Below are 21475 nucleotides of genomic sequence, written 5' to 3' on the forward strand. Positions count from 1 at the left end.
TATATATCTTAAAATGGAGAATTTTACTTTTACCTTTGAAAGGTTGAGAAATTAAAAAAAAAAATGCGTAAAAAAACCCCCATAAGACTTACACAGCATTTCATCATCCCAAGTCCCCGTCACCTTGTCTTTCCAGTTTATTCTCTCTCAACTCCATAGGTGAGTGTGTAATTAGCTCATTAATAACACTATATAACTTGTATGTACTGATTTTTATTTACCATTATATCAATAAGTATTTTCTCTTGTCATAATATATCTTCCAAATTATGATTCTTTTGGAAGGCTATTTAATTTTCCTTCTCATAAATATAATTTATTCAGCTATTTTCTTCTTATGGGATATTTAATTGTTTTTAATTTTTAGCTATTTAAAATAACTTTAAAAAGTCTATTTCAGGGGCACCTGGATGGCTCAGTCTGTTGAGCCTCTGACTCTTGGTTTCCACTCAGGTCATAGTATCAGGATCTGAGGTGGAGCCCCAAGTTGGCTCCCTGCTGCTTAAGATTCTCTCTCTCTCTCTGGGTGCCTGGGTGGCTCAGTCCTTAAGTGTCTGCCTTCGGCTCAGGTCATGGTCCCAGGGTCCTGGGAGGGAGCCCCGCATCGGGCTCCCTGCTTCCTCTGGAAGCCTGCTTCTCCCTCTCCCCCTGCTTGTGTTCCCTCTCTCGCCGTGCCTCTGTCAAACAAATAAATAAAAGATAAAAATCTTAAAAAAAAAAAAAATTCTCTCTCCTTCAGCCCCTCCCCACCCCACTCATCTTCTCTCTCTCTCAAATAAATGAATCTTTTAAAAAAAAAAAGTCTATTTCAAAAATCGATTATAACTCTGACATTATACGTAGCAAAGCCCAACAGTGGGCAGAAACTGGAGATGGCAAACAATACAGTGGTACACTGTACCGAAGAAAAGTCAATTGCTAAGGGTGCCAGCCCCAACTACAACCCTCCTGTGACGCTCGTAACCCTGAGCGCCGCTTTCCTGGCTGCAGCAGATTGAACCGAGACCTGAGGCTGTGTGTCCAGCAGCCAATGAAATGGGCTGATGCAAGAGCTCCGCCCCATGTGGTCCCTGTTTCCTAGATGATGACTGGCCAATCACGCAAAGCCTCTTCAAATTCCACTTGAATTTGAAACCTAGTGAGTGTGGGGGAGGAGGGGAGCTAAATCAAAAGGTTGGTAGAAATGGGCGGACGCGCTGAGCGCAGTCAGAAAGCCCTGTCCCCATGGCGGTGGGGGCCATGACAAAACGGGAACAATGGCGTGGAGGAAAAGAAGTGCCGAGGGGATTTGGCAGCACGAGCAGAGAAAAGCAGAGGCAGAGTGTAGCTGAGTCACCACACTGGCAGAGCATTAGAGAAGGAGCAACGGATGCCTACTGCTGAAGCCATGTCAAGAGAAACAGGTGGCTGGAGGTATGCTATGACCTGAATGACATTCCCAGTTCCGCCAGGCAGCTGCTAGAGCTGCCTCCTGCTCTTCCCCACTTCCTCCGGTATCCTCACAACGAACCACATTAACCCGAGGCACCAGAGCACGCCTGTCTTCCTGGCAACCCGAAAAAGCCTGATCGACGCCATGTAATATTCATATCTCTATTATGGCACGAATCAGGTGGCTCTATGATGATTTGTTATGCTTCTCCCTGACTACGCTCCTTAAGGTCAAGGACTATGTTCAATGCCTTCTTAAAACATCCTCAGCAACCAGGACAGTACACGAACACATGAATGATGAATGAATGAGTGATGAATGAATGACTGGTGAAAAGTGTGAGCGTGTGTGTGGCCAAAAGAGCCCTCGAAACACAGAGCTCAGTCAGAGAGCATTTCTCTGAAGGAGGTAAGTTTTTGGGTTTTGATTTTGTCTGCCCTTAATTTGGAGTAAAAAACTGTTCCGTCTCAGGAATTCTATTTGACACAATGGCTAGACAAAACTTCCCCTTCAACTTTGTTGTAAATAAGCCACATTAATTATTTTTATGCATTTATTTACCAAGCATTTATTGAGTCCTGCCTCCTATCAGACCTCACGCTAAGCTCTTAGGATACATTATACTGTCCTGTATGAGGAGGAAGCATGTGATGAATGAGTCCCAGCCTCACGGAGCTTTTCAGTCTAGGAAAGAAAGCATGCCATTCACACCAAGAAAAATAAAATAATGTAGAATGGTACAGTGGTGCAGAGTAGTGGGGAACGTTGTTGCTGAAATGTGATTTTAGAAAAGACACTGGAAAGTTTCATAGAAAGGCTTGCTGTTAAGGAGGTAGCAGCGTCTTTTAAAACCGTGGTTAATAATACTCTCCATATTGTCAGTTTAATAAGACATGATCATCAAACCAGGATTTTCAAAGTTATTTGGAATGTACAAGGTTGTGAGCTCCTGAATTTACTTTTTTCTGGTAATATTTATCTACTGTCTCAAAAGAAGGTGTTCTTATTACTATTTCATTTGAGATGAGAAATCACTATTTTCTCCGAAAAGGAAACTTTGCAAAATAGGACTCTGATATAAGAGTTACATCACTGGCTGATGTTTTTTAATATGATTTGGCAGTGTGGGGTTATAATGTCACCGTGCTTACTTGCTGGTAACATGTCAGCACTTCAGCTGAAACTTCAAATTGTGACTTTAATAGCAAAACAACGTTTATTTAACTGTATTCGGACTCGGGACCATAGTCACTGCGATATCGGAGTTTTAAAAAAATGATATTGTTGAATTTATCATCATCTATTACAGACATATTTGAGAAGCATCTTCCGGGTGAACACTGTAATCAACAAAGGAGCCTCATCGTGGTTTCTGTAATTAAACTCTGACATAGAATTTCCTGTTACTCAACTTTTGGTCTCCTTTCAAACTTAGGCACACATTTAATGGAAGAACATCCTGGGGGTTCCACGTATGCTGTTTAAAAAATAGTTACTGTTGGGGGCACCTGGGTGGCTCAGTTTGTTGAGGGTTCGACTCTTGATTTTGGCTCAGGTCATGATCTCAGGGTCGCGAGGTCGAGCCCCGCAATGGGCTCCGTGCTCAGCGGGGAGTCTGCTTGAGATTCTCTCTCTCCCTCTGCCCCTCCCCCCCCGCTCACATATGCACACTCTCTATACATACATACATACATACATAAAATATTTTTAAAAAATAAAAAAAGGTTACTATTTGTAACCACTCCCTATGTTAATTGGGATTTTCTCAATACTGTGCAACTAAAATAAAATACAGAAGCAGACTGGGTGTTGAGACTGATAAAAGCCTGTAATTGTTATTCCTTATCCCTAATTTAAAATGTTCACGTTATATTTGTACAACTGTTGTTTTTACCTGCCCAGCATCCTTTCTTCTTCTTCTGGTAGAAACACCTCAGTTTCCCTCTGAGACACTACCTGCCTCCACACTCAGTCCATGGAGACTCTGGGTGGTCACTCAGTAGGCAACATAGTCAGGCCAGTGACAGGGTTAGGGATAGGCATGTGAGCCAGGCCCGGCCGCTGAGGCTTAGTTCTGGGACTGTGTTGGGCTCTCTTGGGAAGGAGATGACAACTGACAAAGCTGGTTACAGGCTCCGAGCCTGGGTCCCCACTGCGAGGAAGCCCTTCTAGAGAGCGGAGCAGCCGGCAGAGAGGGATGCGGAGCTGCGTTAAAATGGGCAAAAAGCTTTGATCGTACTCCTTCAGCTTCTCCTGAATCCCAGAACCACTTCTGGATTTACAGAAGTAAATAAATCCTTCTTTGTCCCCCACTTTTTGTTTCTCCCCTGAGTTAGTTTAGATTGGGTTTTCTGTCACTCGCGCTAGGAAAAAAATCTTGAGTAACATGGGAACAATTACAACTTTTCCCATTGGTTAATTTAAGAAGAGGCAAATGTAATAAAGCTGAGATAATAAAAGTCCGTTTGTATTGATAAAGCATCACTTCTCTTGGTTATATATACATTCAAGTTTCATGTAAGAATCACTTGACAAAAATTCTGTTGAAATATAAAAATTTAAAAACCAATATAAAGTACAAAAATGCAAAATGCCTACAACCCCTGACCTACAAAAATAAAGTCAAGTGCAGGCACAGCAAGTCATTCCAGACCATCTGCAGCCTGTCCTGACCTACCTTTCCAGCCTCAGGCTTTGCACTCCGTCCTTGTCAGAATTCTAACACTCTCTCTAAGCTGCCTTTGCCCCTCAGCTCTTCAAGTCTTGCTTAGCTTGTGTCTGTTCAGAATACCACCCTTTTCTAGCTGTTAGTTTCTTTTCACTCCTTCTTTATGGTTCGACTAAATAGCACCTTCTTTGTAAAGTCTTCCAGAATCTGCCCACGTAGAACGAATTGCTCTTCCTTCTGCTTGGCCACCATCCTGGTCTGAGCTGCTGGGGAGACATAAATGCCTTTGTTCTAGTCAGGAGTCTCATGGGCAGGGCCTACTTCTTATTCATCTCTGTATACTTCCTGTTTATACTCTGGCACCTAGTTGATGCTCAGTGCGTATTTGTCAAATGCAATTTCTATGCTGGGGCTTGGAGAAGCTTCTACTCTGCTTCGCTGTGCTGGGTGCGACGGGCCCTTCTCATGTAGGGTGCAGAGGGAGCTGTATATGCACAGCAGCAGTGCCGTCAGCATCCGCACTCACCGAACGCCACAGGTAGCCTGTGTTCCCCCCCATTCACACAGTCCCAGTGCAAGGATGCCTTTTATTAGCTCTATTTATTGGCCCCAACATAAATGGCTTGGTTTTAATGGGGCCTTGAGCCAAATATAGTAATGCACAGATCAAAGAGGCTCCCAGGCTGTTCTGTATTGCGGATGCCACCATTCTGCATCAATTTGTCTTCTGGCTTAGTGGTCTGGTACTTTTTCCTTGGGAGTCTCTATTTATCATAAGAATGGGAGCTACTTATCCAAGGAGTTTACGAGTATTTCACAACACATTCAGCCATCAGGAGGCTTGCTTCAGACCCAGCCGTGCTGGGCGTGGCCCCATCATTGGGCAGCACTCATGCCCCGTCTCACCTTCATTGGGCTGCTTGACTTGTGTGCTTAGGGTCATCTGAGCTGATGGTGACTTCCCATGCTGCTCTCCCGAATTACTAGTGATAGGCATTATACCTGCAAGTATTAACCACTCCCCACTTAAGTTGGACTTGTTGGACAACATTACATGTTCTGAAACCGTCCTTCTCCTTTTCCTCTTGGACTTTCTTGGGGATGAAGCACCCTGCCCCACCACCTGTTGAGGAAGAACATGATGGTGGACACTTTACCCTGTATCATGGTCAAGACATCCTCACACTTGGAAGGGAATGTTTGTCTAGCAGAACTCATTCTTTTAAGCGGTGAGTTTAGCTGTGATGACCCAGTTCCTACTGCATGATTAAGAATGTCTTCTTTGTGAAAACAGCCACGCTGAGAGAAGTGACAATAGAAATGCTAGGGTTGTTGGGATGGCCCAGGGCCAGTCCAGACGTATCAAGATGAAACTCCTACCTTTGGGGCTGAATACTGCCAGATTGCCAGTGGGAGCAGGGAGGAGGCAAGGGAGGTGACAAGGTTCTATTCCCTTGGGCATTCCTACTTAGTTGGACAGTGGAAGCGAATAGCAGGCTGGAGAACACTATTTGGAACATGTGCTGGCATGTTAAAAAGAGATGGCTACCCTGATTTTCCAGCAGTCAATCCATCTCAAACCATTTTATTTTCAAATTGATCTTTTCTGTTGATTTGGCTATCTGTTGATAACCCTCTCTGGGTTTACCCAATTACCCCTTCCTAGCAGTGGGGGCCAGGGAAACATTACAGGAATTATAAAACCAAAGAGGGGAAGGAGTGCTTAGAGTGGATGTGTTGCTTTTTGTAACTAAAACCTAAAAAATTCAGAAAGAAATTTTCCCTTCCATTCTCTTTAGATCTGATGTTGTTTTCCTGAAAATGCACAATTACACATATTTTAGAACATGGAATGAAATAATTAAGAAAATATGATCATAAATGACTACTTTGTGATCTTGGGAATCCATTCAGGTCAGTCTGTTGTTAAGAAAATGGCAGGAGTTGGGGGCACCTGGCTGGCTCAGTCCACAGAGTGTACAACTCTTGATCTTGGGGTTGTGAGTTCAAGCTCCACATTGGGTGTAGAGCTTACTTTAAAAAAAAAAGAAAAGAAAAAAGAAAGGGGTGCCTGGCTGGCTCAGTCGGTTAAGCGTCTGACTCTTGATTTCAGCTCAGGTCATGATCTCAGGGTTGTAGGATCCAGCCCTATGTTGTGAGATTGAGCCAAGCGTCGGGCTCCAGGCTGAGATTCTCCAGCCTTGAGATTCTCTCTCCCTCTCCCTCTGTCCCTCCCCCCTGCTCCCGCTCTCTCTTTTGAAAGGAAGAAAGAAAGAAAGAAAGATGGAAGGCAGGAAAGAAAGAAAGAAAGAAAAGGGCCGGAGTGTTGGTGTCTGCAGGACACAGGTTCAAATCCTATCACAGTGAAGTTCAGAGAGAGAACATGTATCAAAGTACTCAGCTCCTAATAGTGTTGTTTATTGTACTATAAGAACATTTTAAAAAGTGAAACTAAGTAGAGAGTATTATTCTTGAACCCTTGCTAAGTGTATGTACTATGCAAGAGTAAACCGCTTGCTCTCCCCAGAGATTCTACCATTTTTATAAGAGAAGGCAGTGGTGGGCAGCCCCTCCTTTCTTTGCACACTTCCCCTTGTTGCATTTTGATCTTGAGATTGGTGGATGTCTTCCTGTATCCTCAAAGGACTTATGGTTTAGTGGACACTGAGAGTAGCATCCACTTGTTCCTGCAGAGATTTGAAACAAGGGGCTTATTGGCCATCTCACTCAAAAGGCCCTAGACAGAGAGAAGGAGAAGGAGGAAGTCAAGAGATTTGGGAGTTGGAAGGAGATGAGTACTCTCTGTATTGGCCTGGCAGAGGAAAAGCTCCTAAGTGCAGAAAACATAATGACTGCCTTTGTTTGCTGGAAGGTTGCTGGTGTCTTTGGTTTTCAAGTTTTTGCCTGCTCCGTAGAAGCAGGCAGAAAGCAAGAGATGCTGGATTCCCTGGAGTCCAGCAATTTGTAATGCCATCATATTAAAAAATTATTTTCATTTGTTGGAATGTAAATTCAAGAGGAAAATGTGGGATTGTTGTGTAAATGTGTGATATTTTAAAGCCTAATAAGTCAAAAGCATCGTAACTTTGTAAGAAAGCCACACGATGTGAAACATTTTCATGCTGTTAACCTAGCAAAGTCATCTGAATCATGTGATGTACACTTAAAATATTGCAGACATTTCTCTACCCCCTCCCCTTGCCATTGTAAGTGGGGGAGGGTAAAGAAAAGTTTTTTCCTCCTCTTTTGTGTTAAAACATTTTAGTAGTTACCTTTGTGTAATCGATTATCATATGGGGGTAAATGCATGGATTCTGCTTTGGTTGGGATAAAAAGCTCCACTTTTTATTAGTGAGCCCCTCCCCTGTGCAGGGATGGGGTTTCTTATAAAATGGGGTTCTCGTGAAGATTGAGGGAGTAGATATGCTCAGTGCTTGGTGATGGGAGCGTTCCGTGGCTGTAACCCCTTCTTCTTACGTGCCATCAGTTTACCCTCTCCAGCATTTTATGAGAAAGATAGAGCAGGAGTTATTAATGTCCTTGCAAGGAATAGAAAGCTCACAATGACAGAGTCCCTGTCCTGGAATCACATAAGTGGGATTCAAATTTAAGTGTCCTGGCTTTCCACCACATCTCCCGTGGTATCAGGAAATTTTACACTTTTTATTTTTTTTAATCTTCTCCTTAATGCTCAGGGAGTGAATTAAGGTCACCTGTTGACTGAATAGGCCTCCTTCAAATATGTATTCATTGATTGGCTAGAACAACGAAGAAGCAGGTATTACCCATAGTAGTGTTTGGCCAACGTTCCCTGATAGGATATCACAAACATTCAGGCATTTTATAAGAACATTTTCCCCTTTGAGAGTAACCAAGTGTTTCATTATGTTTTTTTAAGGTTGGAGTAAACAAAGGCAATTGGTGTTTGAACCACTATTATTGCCAAATTAACCAACTAAGTGCAAACAGGCTCACATGCCCAATGATAGCATACAAAGCCACATTACAAATGATGCAGTCATTGAAAATGGAGCATTTGCACAATCCAAAAGTATGATTAATCTTACAAGAGATCCATTTCCATACTTTTGTCCATAACATGGCTGTCCTTACTTTTCATCAAGACACTGAAGCCTGAATCACCCTCCCGGGACCTGAAAGACAGCATCCACGACAGGAAACAAAATCGAGAAAGACATCTCTTCATTCTGTGGAAGTGTCTGCTTGGAAGCCCCAGAGCTGAGAGGAGGAGGAGATGATGGTGAGTCTGGAGGAGAGAGGTGAGTGGAGCTGGCTGCAGCCTGGAAAGGTGAAGATGAGGTGCAAGAGCTGCTTTGGGCAAAGTGCTTGTCAGGAATTGATGAAGTTTCTATAAGGACAGTTTGTTCTATTTCTTTTAAGTTTGTTTGTTTATTAGTAGGCTCCATGCCCAACATGGAGCCCAATGCAGGGCCTAAAATCATGCCCCTGAGATCAAGAGCTGAGCTGAGTTCAAGAGTTGGACGCTTAACCCACTTGAGTCACCCAAACGTCCCTTTTTCTTTTAAGTTTTAAGAAAATATTTCTAAGTTGATTTCATAGAATTTTATCACTGGGAGAAAGCTTAGAACTTACTTGCCATTTTTTTCCCCACCTTTTTTGGTGGATGGAGACCCAGAAGGATCCACAGGTCCCCCAGTGTCACAGTGCTAGTTCTACATAACCAAGTCAAGACTCGTCTTTTGACTCCCTTTTTGACTCAGCATTAGCTTACTGCTGAATCCTGCACTTGATACATTGTTGATATTCCACGAATATTGGAAGGAGGAAGGAAGGAAAGGAGGAAGGAAGGAAGGAAAGAAGGAGAGAGAGAGGGAAGGAAGGAAGGAAGGAAGGAAGAAAGGCTCTACCTCCCATACTTTTCGTTAGTGGACCCCATTTTTGTACTCCACAATAAGAAAAAAAAGGTGAAAGAGATGGTGGTGGGCTTTGTAGCTGGGCCCAAAGATTTAGAAAGCCAAGATTCTCCTTATGGTACAGATTGAGAAACATCGGAAAAATGACTCTGCTTCTTTTTTATTTTTCCATTTCCCAAGGGGCAATCATTCAGCATTGTTGTGTCTGATCGGAGGGTCAGGTTCTGAAGCCAGCCACAGGATGAAGGCCACAGACAATCAAAACTGCCCTTGTACCTCTCTTAGGAAGGTGCCATGCCAGGGACTGGTGGACTGTTTCTCAGCCAGTACCCACCCCATGCCACCCCACTCTGACTTTTTCACATAACCAAACTTATAAAAGTTAAATGCATGTAAATTTTTAAAATTTTTTAATTGTTATGTTAATCACCATACATTACATCATTAGTTTTTGATATAGTGTTCCATGATTCATTGTTTGTGCATAACACCCAGTACTCCATGCAGAACGTGCCCTCTTTAATACCCATCACCAGGCCAACCCATCCTCCCACCCCCCTCCCCTCTAGAACCCTCAATTTGTTTTTCAGAGTCCATCGTCTCTCATGGTTCATCTCCCCCTCCGATTTTTCCCCCTTCATTCTTCCCCTCCTGCTATCTTCTTTTTTTTTTTCTTAACATATATTGCATTATTTGTTTCAGAGGTACAGATCTGTGATTCAACAGTCTTGCACAATTCACAGCACTCACCATAGCACATACCCTCCCCAGTGTCTATCACCCAGCCACCCCATCCCTCCCACCCCACCCCCCACTCCAGCAACCCTCAGTTTGTCTCCTGAGATTAAGAATTCCTCATATCAGTGAGGTCATATGATACATGTCTTTCTCTGATTGACTTATTTCGCTTAGCATAACACCCTCCAGCTCCATCCACGTCGTTGCAAATGGCAAGATCTCATTCTTTTTGATGGCTGTATAATATTCCATTGTATATATATACCACATCTTCTTTATCCATTCATCTGTCGATGGACATCTTGGCTCTTTCCACAGTTTGGCAATTGTGGACATTGCTGCTATAAACATCGGGGTGCACGTACCCCTTCGGATCCCTACATTTGTATCTTTGGGGTAAATACCCAGTACTGCAATTGCTGGATCGTATGGTAGCTCTATTTTCAACTTTTTGAGGAACCTCCATACTGTTTTCCAGAGTGGCTGCACCAGCTTGCATTCCCACCAACAGTGGAGGAGGGTTCCCCTTTCTCCGCATCCTCACCAACATCTGTCATTTCCTGACTTGTTAATGTTAGCCATTCTGACTGGCGTGAGGTGGTATCTCATTGAGGTTTTGATTTGGATTTCCCTGATGCTGAGTGATGTTGAGCACTTTTTCATGTGTCTGTTGGCCATTTGGATGTCTTCTTTGGAAAAATGTCTGTTCATGTCTTCAAATGCATGTAAAATTTGACTCCACTGTTCTACCTAGTCCACAGGGAAGACTGAACAAAGTACTAATAAAATATTCTAGAATCAAGGTCTATATGAAGGGTATTTCTTTAATTTGGTGGAGTTTCTTAGTTAAAGAAGAGATGGCTAAACTCTAGAATCAGATTTTTTTTTGCTATGGAGGCTTCAAAAAAGGGAAGCTTTTGTATGAATATCCCTGGGAAAAGGAGAATGAATTTTATGATTACTGAATTTAGAGAAATTTAAATGCAAAAGGAAATCTGTCTCTGCTGCCCTCACCTTCCTCTTCCCATCCCTTAAAAAACAAAAACAAAATTCCTGGTTTTCTCCTATTTCCTCTTGCAGACTTGATTAAGGCATCAAAGCCTTCGATGGTGACCAGTTTCCTCAACATGTTGCTCTTTCTGCCTCTCTCTCCCTCTTCCTTCCTTTTCCTCCTACCCACCTCTACCCCCAAATCTCCATCCACTCTTGTTTATGGTGCAACCTCACAGTGGACACAGACCATGGTCTTATGGAGGTCTTGGTGAAAGTTTATTAAAAATGAATCAACTCTATAGATGTTACGGAGACCTTTGGACAAAGACCTAGCTGATTTCCTGGAGCAATACCTGGGGAATAATTTTTTTGGCTCCAAAAGGATGATATTTTAAGTCGTTATATATTTGCTGATTTTGGGGAGATTGTTGGAACCATCCAGCATGCACAGGAAGCTTGGGCTCTTGGCCCAGTCAGCTCAGAGTCTAAATATTTGAAGGATGAATACTTGGAAGTGCATTTAAACATTTAAAGCATTTTATTTGTTTTTCCAGTAAGTCTCATTGTTAGTGTGATATAATTTTGCAGTAAGACTCTACCTGCTGAAGGCATAGGCCTCCTGGACAAGTCCAGGCTCAGACTCCACCTCAAGTCTTGGCTCAAAGCCAGAGGTGTATGTCTAATGGCTAACATCCACACCCCTGAAGTGGGTTATTATTACCATCATTCACCGTTGATGCCCATGTTCTAAAGTCATGCTAAGGGTCTGACCCAACTCTGCACCGAAACCAACAATGGAACTTGCACACAATGCGCATGTGTGCTTGCTTGCATGTGTGTGTGTGTGCACGTGCACACACACACATACACACACACCCACACACCATTTTCCAAACCAAATGCTGCAGTCATTCCTTCCTTTTGTCAGTACTGGATCTTTCCTGTTAATTGCCAACTTTTAGCTCTACCCTGATGATCACCTGTGGTCAGTTTTCCTCGGCCAGCTTACCAGGCAACATACCTTTGGGCTGGTATATGCTTAGAGAATACAAATTAATATGAACACATTAGATTATGTAAAACATAATTAGGGAAGCAAATTTGCTATAAAAGCAGCCTATGTGTTTATAGAACTCTGAAGCAATTATAAGCTATTGGAAGATTTTCCCTGTCTTTTAGACCCGCAGATATACTCTAGAACCTAAATTATATGAATTGTTTGCCTATCCCAATCAAATGATCTAGATAATCGCTAAATATCTACTTTGCCATGCCGTCGAGTCACAGGTTCTTGTTGTCTCAATGAAATGGGAGTGAGCATAGAGTTCATTTCTGAAATTCAAAGTAGAAAGGGGTGGGGTGGGGTGAGTATGGGTGTGCACCTGGCCTGATAATTACCATTGTAAGGTGTCTTAGACAACATGATAATAACCTTCTTGATAGAATTGGGGATGTGATAGCAACAGTAAAAATTATATTAAACTGGGCCTGATGCCAGACTGTCAGCCTCAAATAAACAAAGGACAAGAGAAACATTCTAAAGAGACTAACTTGTGAATCAAGGAAGCAAAACAGGCCAGAGAGGTGCTTGCTTGGAGGGACAATGCTTTCACCTCTTTGCAAAAGCTTTGCCTGACCTAATTAAAATGCCCAGTGTAATTAAACATCTAACCCTAATCCCTCTGGAAGCCCCTAGCTCCACCCCTTTCCATTGTGAAGATGCTCAGTAGGGGCCCCACAGCTGAACACTTATTGAACCAGAGTCTATTGAGCACACACATATAATTCCTAGCCTACTGAGTTGGAGCAAAGATGCTAGTGATTTGTCCAGTGGATGGTGGTGTCTCACTCAGCAATGATGTATGACATGGATTTGTACGGAGTGGCCATCTGCTGTTGGGGAGGGCGGTAGACAGGATCTGTTCCACTGTGGCAAATGATTCCCCTGTGCTGGCTTAAAGTGGACAAAGTTGGACAGGGCAAAGTGATGCCCCAGCAACCCTCTGGGGAAATAATTCAAGGGCCTTTCCCTTATGAGTCTGTATTTCTTTCTGTCTTCTTGACTCATACACATACACCGTAGAGCTGACATGAAACAACATAGTTTGGAACATGGAGAAGAGAAAAAAAGCACATGTCCACCAGGAAGGGCTAAAATGTGCTGGTCTTAGTATGAGAGGCAACTTTGAGTTTCCTGGTAGTCTGGGCAAAAAGAGGAGAACTGATAAGTCATATAGCTCGTGTTATTTGGGAAAAGGAGCAAATCAGTTTCTTGGAAGAAATAAAGCTTCTTACTACAGTTGTCAAATCTATTTTTTCACATTTGACTTGATAGAGAAGAGAAACTGAATTTTTTAGGGTATATATAACAAAATGTCAAACTGCTAGAATGCTTGGCCTTTTGACAGGGAAAGGACCAGAACACTGACCCCCACAGTGACTGACTAATGAGCAGTAGGCAGCCCTCAGCAGGTCTCTGAGACTGGCAGATTTAACTTTGCCTCTTAACACTTGCCTCTTAACACTGTGTCAAAGAAATATCTGCACCCCCATGTTCATTGCAGCCTAACTTTTGAAAATGTTTATTTCAAAACAAATTTAACACAGATATGAAAACCCATTCTTGAATGTCTTCATATTCAAAACACAGGGCAGTTACTTTTCTCTGCATTGTTAGGCAAAAACATAAAAAATATAGACATTTGTTTCTACTCAGGAAGGACAATCAATAGAAATATTTTCTTTTTTTAAATAGGAATATTTTCTAGTTTATTCTTCACTGAAAACATGCATATACTCACTTGCAAAACTCATGTTCAACAAAAATATTCAGCCATGAGAAAGAAGGAAATCCTGTTTGTGACAACATGGATAGACCTTGAGGGCAATCATGCTAAGTGAGATAAGTCAGACAGAGAAAGACAAATACTGTATGATCTCACTTATAGGTGGAATCAAAAGGAAAGGAAAAGAAAGGAAAGGAAAGGAAAGAAAAGAAGGAGGGAGGGAGGGAAGGAAGGAAAGAAAGAAAGAAAGGGAGGGAGGAAGGGAGGGACAGAGGGAGGGAGGGAGATAAAAGAGAAAGAAAAAAACCCAACTCATAGAAAAAGAGATCAGACTTGTGGTTACCAGCTGGGTAGGGAAATTGGAGGAAGGTGGTCATAAGATACAAACTTCCAGTTATAAGATAAGTAAGTACTAGGGACATGATGTAGTACATGATGACTATAGCTAACATTGCTCTATAGTAGATAGGAAAGTTGTTAATAGAACAAATCCTAAGAGTTGTCATCTCAAGTTAAAAAAAAAATTTTTTTTTTTGTATCTGTATGAGATGATCAATGTTAACTAAACTTATTGTGGTTATCACTTCGCAATATATGTCAATCATTATGACCTTGACCTTATACAGTGCTGTATGTCTAATTACATACCAATAAAACTGAAAAAAACTAATAAAATCATGATTTTTTACCTTTTTCTCTTTGTATATCTGTATTATCTAGAATTTTCCCACAACGAGCATGGGTGGTATTGTTGTGCAAGTGTGCTGGTTCTGGGTGTCTGAGATCCTTTCCTCACCCTGTCTCCACTGGCTCTGTATTCAGAGCCCCTGACCCTCCAGGCTCAGGTTCTCAGGCCCCTTGTCATCAGCTCCTAACTGGGTCTGGCCCATGGGAGGCTCTGGTGGGCGTGTGGAGAGCCGGAGGAAGGGGAAGTCAGTGTATTTCTCCCTTTCCCTCTGGACTGGGGTGGCGTCTCTGGCAGCTGCTGCCTCCCTCCCTTGGCTTCAGCTCTCCCCGGAAGCCTGCCATGGTTCCAGCTTCCTTTGGGCCATCCCAGGCCCTGGGCTTGGGTAGCCTCACCTCCTCCCTTTGTCCCTCCACCCTAGGAGGGTCAGCAACTTCCTGCTGTGGCTAGTCTCTGGATTGCCTCACAATCCCTGGTTTGGCTTCTAAATTTCTTCCATCTCATTGCATTAAATTTCCTCTCTTTTAAATATTCAAAGTGGTTTCTGTCTTCCTAGCTGGGCCCTGACACAAAGAAACAAAAATGTGCTTGAAACACAAATGAATGGGGCCAAAGAATGTAGAAGAATGTGAGTTGGAGAAGTAAACCAGGAAACCACAGACTCCATGGATAGTGGCCACACACACACAGAGAAGGGTCCCATCTTGGTGCATACCAGTTGGGAAGGACTTCTGGTCACCTAAGGACCTCCTTAGGCCCATTTACATGCACAAAAATAACAGTTTTACACAGAGTTGTCTGTTCCAGGAATAAAGGTTGACAATATGTAAGATCCAGAAAAACACCCCCAAGCCCAAAACCAAACAAACCCAAAGGATTCAGAATTCTAAGTCATGCATTCAAGTCTGACATGTGGTGGATAGCAGCCGTGGGGTTTGAAGGAGACTCATCCAGTCCCCAGCTGCTGGGTGGTGGCCTCGATTGACATGGTCTTTGGCTGATGCATGGATATGTATCCCAGTCCTGAGCCAGTCAGGACCTGGCATTCCCTTGGCCCCTGGTGTGATAAAAATGAAGCCTGATTGGTTTGGTGATAGGAGAAGGAAGTCCTTTCTCCTTCTTAGATAGTGTGGTAGGTCCTGAAACTGCTTCAGCATTGCTACAAAATGAAAAAAGAACCTGAGAATAAAGCTGACACAAACAAAAAGGATAAATCCAAGACAGTCAAAATAAGACAAGGCTGGATTTCTGATCAAACTGTGCCTGAAGCCCACTGCCCCACTAGACTTTTTCTGTTATAGGAGTTCCTACATTTCTTTAGTAGTTCCTACTATTTAGTACACTTTAATTTGGGTTTTCTGTTACTTGCAGCCAAAAGCATGCTAGTTGATATAGAGAAATGTCTTATTGGCTGTACGTCCTTGGGCCAGTCACTTAATCTTTCTGGTCCTCAGTTTTCTCACTTATAAAATGGAACTATAAAGACGATTTACCTTAAGGAATTTTTGTGGGGCTCAAATGAGGTAATAAACGAGAAAGTGCTTTGTAAATTGTAAGCAGTTATTTGAATCTTTTCATTATCACACATATATTTCAGTTGTTAATGCAGTTTTATATCTCTCCTACAGAGACAGAACTTATTTTATTGAGCCTATAGTTCTATAATACCCGCTTTATTACTGTATCATGAGTGTTCATCAGGATTAATCAGCAATAACCATTACTTCGCTCTGGACAGCTCTAAATAATTTATTTTTGAAGTCCCAGGTGACCTATGTAAGCTTGAAAGGGTTTACCTCCAAATTCTCAGCCGAGTGGAAATGAATTGAGTAACCCTTTGTGTGACCACTCATAACTCACTTGTAAAATGCATGTTCTTTTTTTTCATTGCCATCTGGAGCAACCTGTGAAGGTGGGCGTGTGACATTCCTCTCACTGCAGGAAAGTTTGGGTGCATCCAGAAAGGACCAGCTGGTCAGTTCTGCCCTTGCATTTTCTTGGAGTTGCTGCCCTGAGGTTGTTTGGGAACCTGAAGGAGTAGTTTAGGCATGAACCTTTAAAAGAGCTCTGAAGCTAAGAACCAACAGGAAAGCAGCACCATAGTATTTAGGTTTTTGTAAGAACAAAATATGAAGGGCAATCAATTTATCAAGATAAGGTCTCTAACAATTAGGGCAATGAAAATAAAGGTACAAAAGAAGTATGCTTTATGTGTGTTTTTCCTCCAATAACTGGCATACTTTAGGACAGGGTATGGCAGGTGAGGGCGGGCAGGAAGCAACTGGGACTGAGAACTTGACCATCCCATGGGGCTGGGGCGAGCACAGGGGACAGGAGCTGCAAGTCCAGCCTTGACTCTTGTCACCTAGTGAGGTTGGTGCATCTCCCAAACAGACCTTCAGCTCCCCCTTCTCTGTCTGCTCTGCCACTGGGCCAGCTCCAGTCCCCACCATGTTTCACTAGTCTCTCCACCCCCTGGGCTCACCCCCTCACTGCCCCCAACTCACCTCTATTCATCCTCCATCCTCCTATAATGTTAAAAGTCATTTTTTAAAATTACACTATGCTGGGCACCTGGGTGGCTCAGTCGGTTAAGCATCTGCCTTGGGCTCAGGTCATGATCCCAGGATCCTGGGATCAAGCCCCGCATCGGGCTCCCTGCTCAGCGGGGAGCCTGCTTCTCCCTCTGCCTCTGCCTCTCTCTCTCCATCTCTCTCTGTCTCTCATGAATAAATAAATAAAATCTTTGAAAAAAAAATTACACTCTGCTGCTCCCGCCCCTTCCCTCCCTTGAAACTTTCACTGGCTTCCTATAGCTCCTCCTTTAAAGGCCAGACTCCTTAGCATAGCAACGTCGTGGGGTGTGACGACTCCTTAAATACCCACCCAGCTGCTCACCCACCACCCTTTCTCACACTCCCCAGCTTCCTTCCAAACCAAATCAGAGACCTTGGACATAGCTCTTTAAGGCCAGCGGTCATCCCAATTTTATGGTCATACAAATTATTTGAACTTGTTTAAAATACCGTTTCCTGGGCCACGTCCTCATAGGATTATGATCCAGAGGACCAGTTCCGAGAATCTGAAATTTCGTAAGCACTTGGCCAAGTCAAGGTCAGGAGCCACACTGTATGATACCCCGGATCACACGGTAGTCCACTTCTTCCCCCTGGTATCTGCCCCCGACTAGAAGTCCCTGGAAGGAGCAAGCTTCGGGTCTTTTTCAGCTGTGTTTCCCCAGGACCCAGCACAGTGCTCAGCATGCACTAAGCTCTTGTGTGGTAGGTGAATAAGTGAATCCCAACAGAGCCAGTATCTTGAAAATGAGGCAAAGGATAGGAGTCAGGGACTGGGGCCCTCAGGACAGGGGTCCAGAGAGCACTAGTTCAGGGCCAAGAAATGTTGGAGATGCGAGGGTCATTGGAAGAGTTGCCGATAAAACGCTGGGCACTGGGCACAAGGTGGAAGGAGGATCTTGCTCTGTGGGGGTGACAGGGAGGGGGGTTGACAGTGGCACACCAAGGCAGAGCTGCTTGCCCAGGGAAGGAGAATGGGACTCTTAGCTTAAAAGGCGTCTGGGAGAACTGGGCTAGACAATGGGTCTCAGGCTGGGTAAGAGTGGTTCGGTTCAGAGTTGCAGATTATTGCTCTAGAAAGCAGCTGTTGCCAACGTTGTCTGCAAATTAGGTTCACCTGGAGCAGTGGTTTTGGAAGCACAAGAACAAAAGTCAGATTTTCACTTCCGACCCAGAGTCACTGAGTGAGACTCTGGAGATGCATGGAGGGGACAGAAAAGTCTTTATAGCAGGAGTCCTGAAACGATCATCATGTGTCCGTGTACAAGGTACCCCCCGCCCCCTATAATCGCACTGCTTGTTACTCACTGGGCCATTCTATTTAAAGGATCACATTTGTTTTTTGTTTTAGCTCAAGGAAACATTTTCTATTATTATTCCTTTGCTTATCTCTTCTGCTCTGTCTCTGTTCTCTTTGTAACTTCTATTAGATGGATGGTGGAATTTCTGGGTGTAACTTTGATAGTCTCCTAACTTTTAGTATTTCCATTTCTTTTTTCTTTAGTTTAGTGTTCTGGAACAATTTCTCAGCCTACTCTGCTAGCGAAGGGCTGTTATTCAGCACGTCTACAGAGATTTATGTTTCGATGACTGTATTACTCATTTCCAAGATCTCTAAATACTTATCATCACAACACTTTGCTTGCTTAAGGAACACAGTACCATCTCTTCATTCTTGAGAATATTCCACGTACAGTACTTCTTTCAAGATTTTCTTGTTTATTTTATTTATACTGTTTCTTCAGATATTGGTTTTTAGATTTGTTTAGTTTGATTTTCCTTTCATAATTTGGGTCTCCCTTAACTATTTGGTGAATCTGGACTGTGGACTGATTTTTGTATTCGATAACGTTTTTTCTTCTAGATCAGGGCCGGCAAACTGTGACCCATGGGCCAAATCAGGCTGCTGCTTGTTTTGAAAATGAAGTTTTTTGGAACACAGACATGCTCATTCATTTCCATAACATCTATGACTGCTCTCGTGCCAGGATGGTGGCACTGAGTAGCCCGCAAAGCCTAGAATATTATCAGGCCCCTTACCAAAAAAGTTTGCCAACGCTGCTGGATCTAGCCATCACTTTATAGGAAATACAGCTCAAAAGAGGAACATGGCGATCAATGTCCATACATCAACCAAAGCAGGCTACAAGTTATTTTATAAGACAAAAGACTCAGTTTCTTCACAAATAAATTGCATAAAAAGAAAAAAAGAAGAGGAAATTAACGTGGATTAAACAATATTTAATAGAAAAGAAGCCAGACACAGAAGTCCACATTATGGTATGATCTCATTTGTATGAAATTGTCCAGAATAGTCAAATCTATATAGAGAGAAAATAGTGGCTGCCTAAGGCTGGGGGTTTGGGGGAGAGTGGGAGTGACTCCTAATGAGTTTGGGTTTCTTTTTAGGATGATGAAAATGTTGTAGAGTCAATTGAGATAATGGTGTCACAACTTTGTGAATATACTAAAAATCACTAAACTGTATACTTTGAATTATATAGGATATGAATTACATCTCAAGTTGCTATAAAATGATTAAGTTATAATTTTTTTTTCCCTTGTGGAAAAATATTCTTTTTGAAATACAGAGTAAACCCTTGTTTGACATTCTAGGACTATACACATATCTTGGTATGGAACGGATTCTGCCCTTGAAATATGCAGCTATTATGTGTGGGTATGGAAGTCGAGAAAAAACATCTATGCTATTTGAAAAGGATCAAAATTGATTAAGGCCTAGTCCTACCTGTCAAAAATAATATATGGAGATCAATATTAATAAGTAAAGAAAAAAAAAAAGAAATACCAGTCAAAAGCAATGTGTGACCCTTGCTTAGATCCTAATTGAAATAAGTGAACCATAAAGCAAATTTTGAAACAGGTGGTGGGGGGGAGTGGGAAACTGAACATGAACTAGTGTTTCTGATTTTTACTGATATGAAACAACTGACCTTACCACTTAGTGGTATAAAACAACAACCATGTCATGTTCACAGTTTCCGTGGATCAGAAATTTGGAAAAGGGGTGCCTGGGTGGCTCAGTTGGTTAAGCAGCTGTCTTCGACTCAGGTCATGATCTCAGGGTGCTGGGATCGAGCCCTGGTTCAGGCTCCATGGAGTCTGCTTGGGATTCTCTCGCTCCAGCTCTCTCTGCCCCTCCCTGCACGCCTCCCGCACTATCTCTAAAATAAATAAATAAATCTTTAAAAATAAATAAATAGTCCTTTATGTGTTAGAGTCACACTTAGTATTTGTGAGTGAAATGATATGGTCCTTGGGATTTGCTTTAAAATGCCCCAGAAAAAAATTAAAGGTGTACATAAAACAGGAATGACGGAATGGGGGTGGTTGTGGAAGCTTGGCAGTGAGTACAGGTCCTCTGTAATATCCTCTTAATCCGTATGTGTTTGAAATTTTCCTATGTGAAAAAAGGGAAGAGAATCTGGTTTTGCCTGTTTCTGGACGTTCTTTCTTTCTACCTGTAGCAGATGCGCGTAGAATATTATCAGGCCCCTTACCTGATAAGATGCAGAGTCGGAGCCCCAGTCCTGAGCAGGCAACACCAGTCACTCATCCCCCAGGTCTAGGGGCTCCCTGTACTTTCTGGGTGTCACCGCCGCCCTGAGGCATTTTCCTGCCTCTTCCTTCTAAGCGCTTACACTCACTGTTCTAGCCTGAGGCAAATAACCCAACAGGCCTACTTCTTGGCGTAATTTTGTGGTGGGAGGGACCTACCAGCCTGGTGACCTGGATTGGGTTATTAGAATCTTCCCATGGCTGCCCCAAGGCTCCCTCCTGTTCACTGTATCTGTTTCCATCGTGTTTGGAGCGCAGGACCAGTGGATCCCACAGGTGCATCTGTCTCCCCTGAACGTGGTTTCACATGTAATTTGCTTTGTCAATGTAGTCTTCTCTGCTTCCCCTATTTCAAGGGTTCCTTAAAATTTCTGCTTTGATGGTAGCATGCTTTTTATAGCATTATTAACGTTTGAACTGACCTCCCAAACCTCCCCACCGCCCCCCAAACCCCACTTGTCTGTCATGTTTTAGAGATGTTGGTTGTTGGAATGGAAAAATATTCATGAGCACTGGGTTGGCCATTTTAATTCAATATTCCTAAGCTTTTTCAGTGCATTATAACCAAACAATATGTATACCATTCTGCATCTTGCGGGTTTTAAAATCTTCCGTTAGAATGAAATATTTTCCGTTTTATTGAAAACTACTTGCAATAATAATTATTCATAATTGTGTCATATCATATCTTATATGTATCCTGTAATTTATAATTTCTGAACATTTACATTTAGAGCCTTTTCAACTTTTTGATATTAAGTATAATGAGTAGGATAAGTATCTTTGCTTCAATATTTACTCTCAATATTAATTTTATTTCCTTAGAATAAGTTATAAAACATGAAATTACAGTGAAAGAACATGATCTCTCTCTTTTTTTTAAAGATTTTATTTATTTATTTGAGAGAGAGAGAGCACACGAGCAGAGGGAGAAGAGAGGACAGAGGGAGAAGCAGACTCCCCGCTGCAGGGAGCCCAATGCGGGACTCGATCCCAGGACCCTGAGATCATGACCTGAGTTGAAGGCAGCTGCTTAACCGACTGAGCCACCCAGGTAACCCAAAAGAACATGATCTTTAAAATGATTTTTGATATCTATTGCCAAATTTATCTTCAAATTATT

The 21475-nt window shown here is 42.6% G+C and overlaps 1 long non-coding RNA gene across 2 annotated transcripts; it reads left to right on the forward strand.

Moving 5' to 3' along the window:
- Nucleotides 1-1173: 1173 nt before the first annotated feature.
- Nucleotides 1174-21272, forward strand: LOC118010621. 2 transcript variants are annotated; one of them, XR_004679267.1, is made up of 3 exons: nucleotides 1174-1413; nucleotides 8225-8361; nucleotides 21238-21272. It is a non-coding gene; the product is annotated as an uncharacterized LOC118010621 (long non-coding RNA). The 2 variants fall into 2 exon arrangements; XR_004679266.1 differs by lacking the exon at nucleotides 21238-21272 and adding an exon at nucleotides 9176-9417.
- The last annotated feature ends 203 nt before the right edge of the window (nucleotides 21273-21475 follow it).

Source organism: Mirounga leonina, unplaced genomic scaffold (assembly GCF_011800145.1).
Source record: "Mirounga leonina isolate KUSES-001 unplaced genomic scaffold, KU_Mleo_1.0 Mir_129, whole genome shotgun sequence".
Lineage (NCBI taxonomy): Eukaryota > Metazoa > Chordata > Mammalia > Carnivora > Phocidae > Mirounga > Mirounga leonina.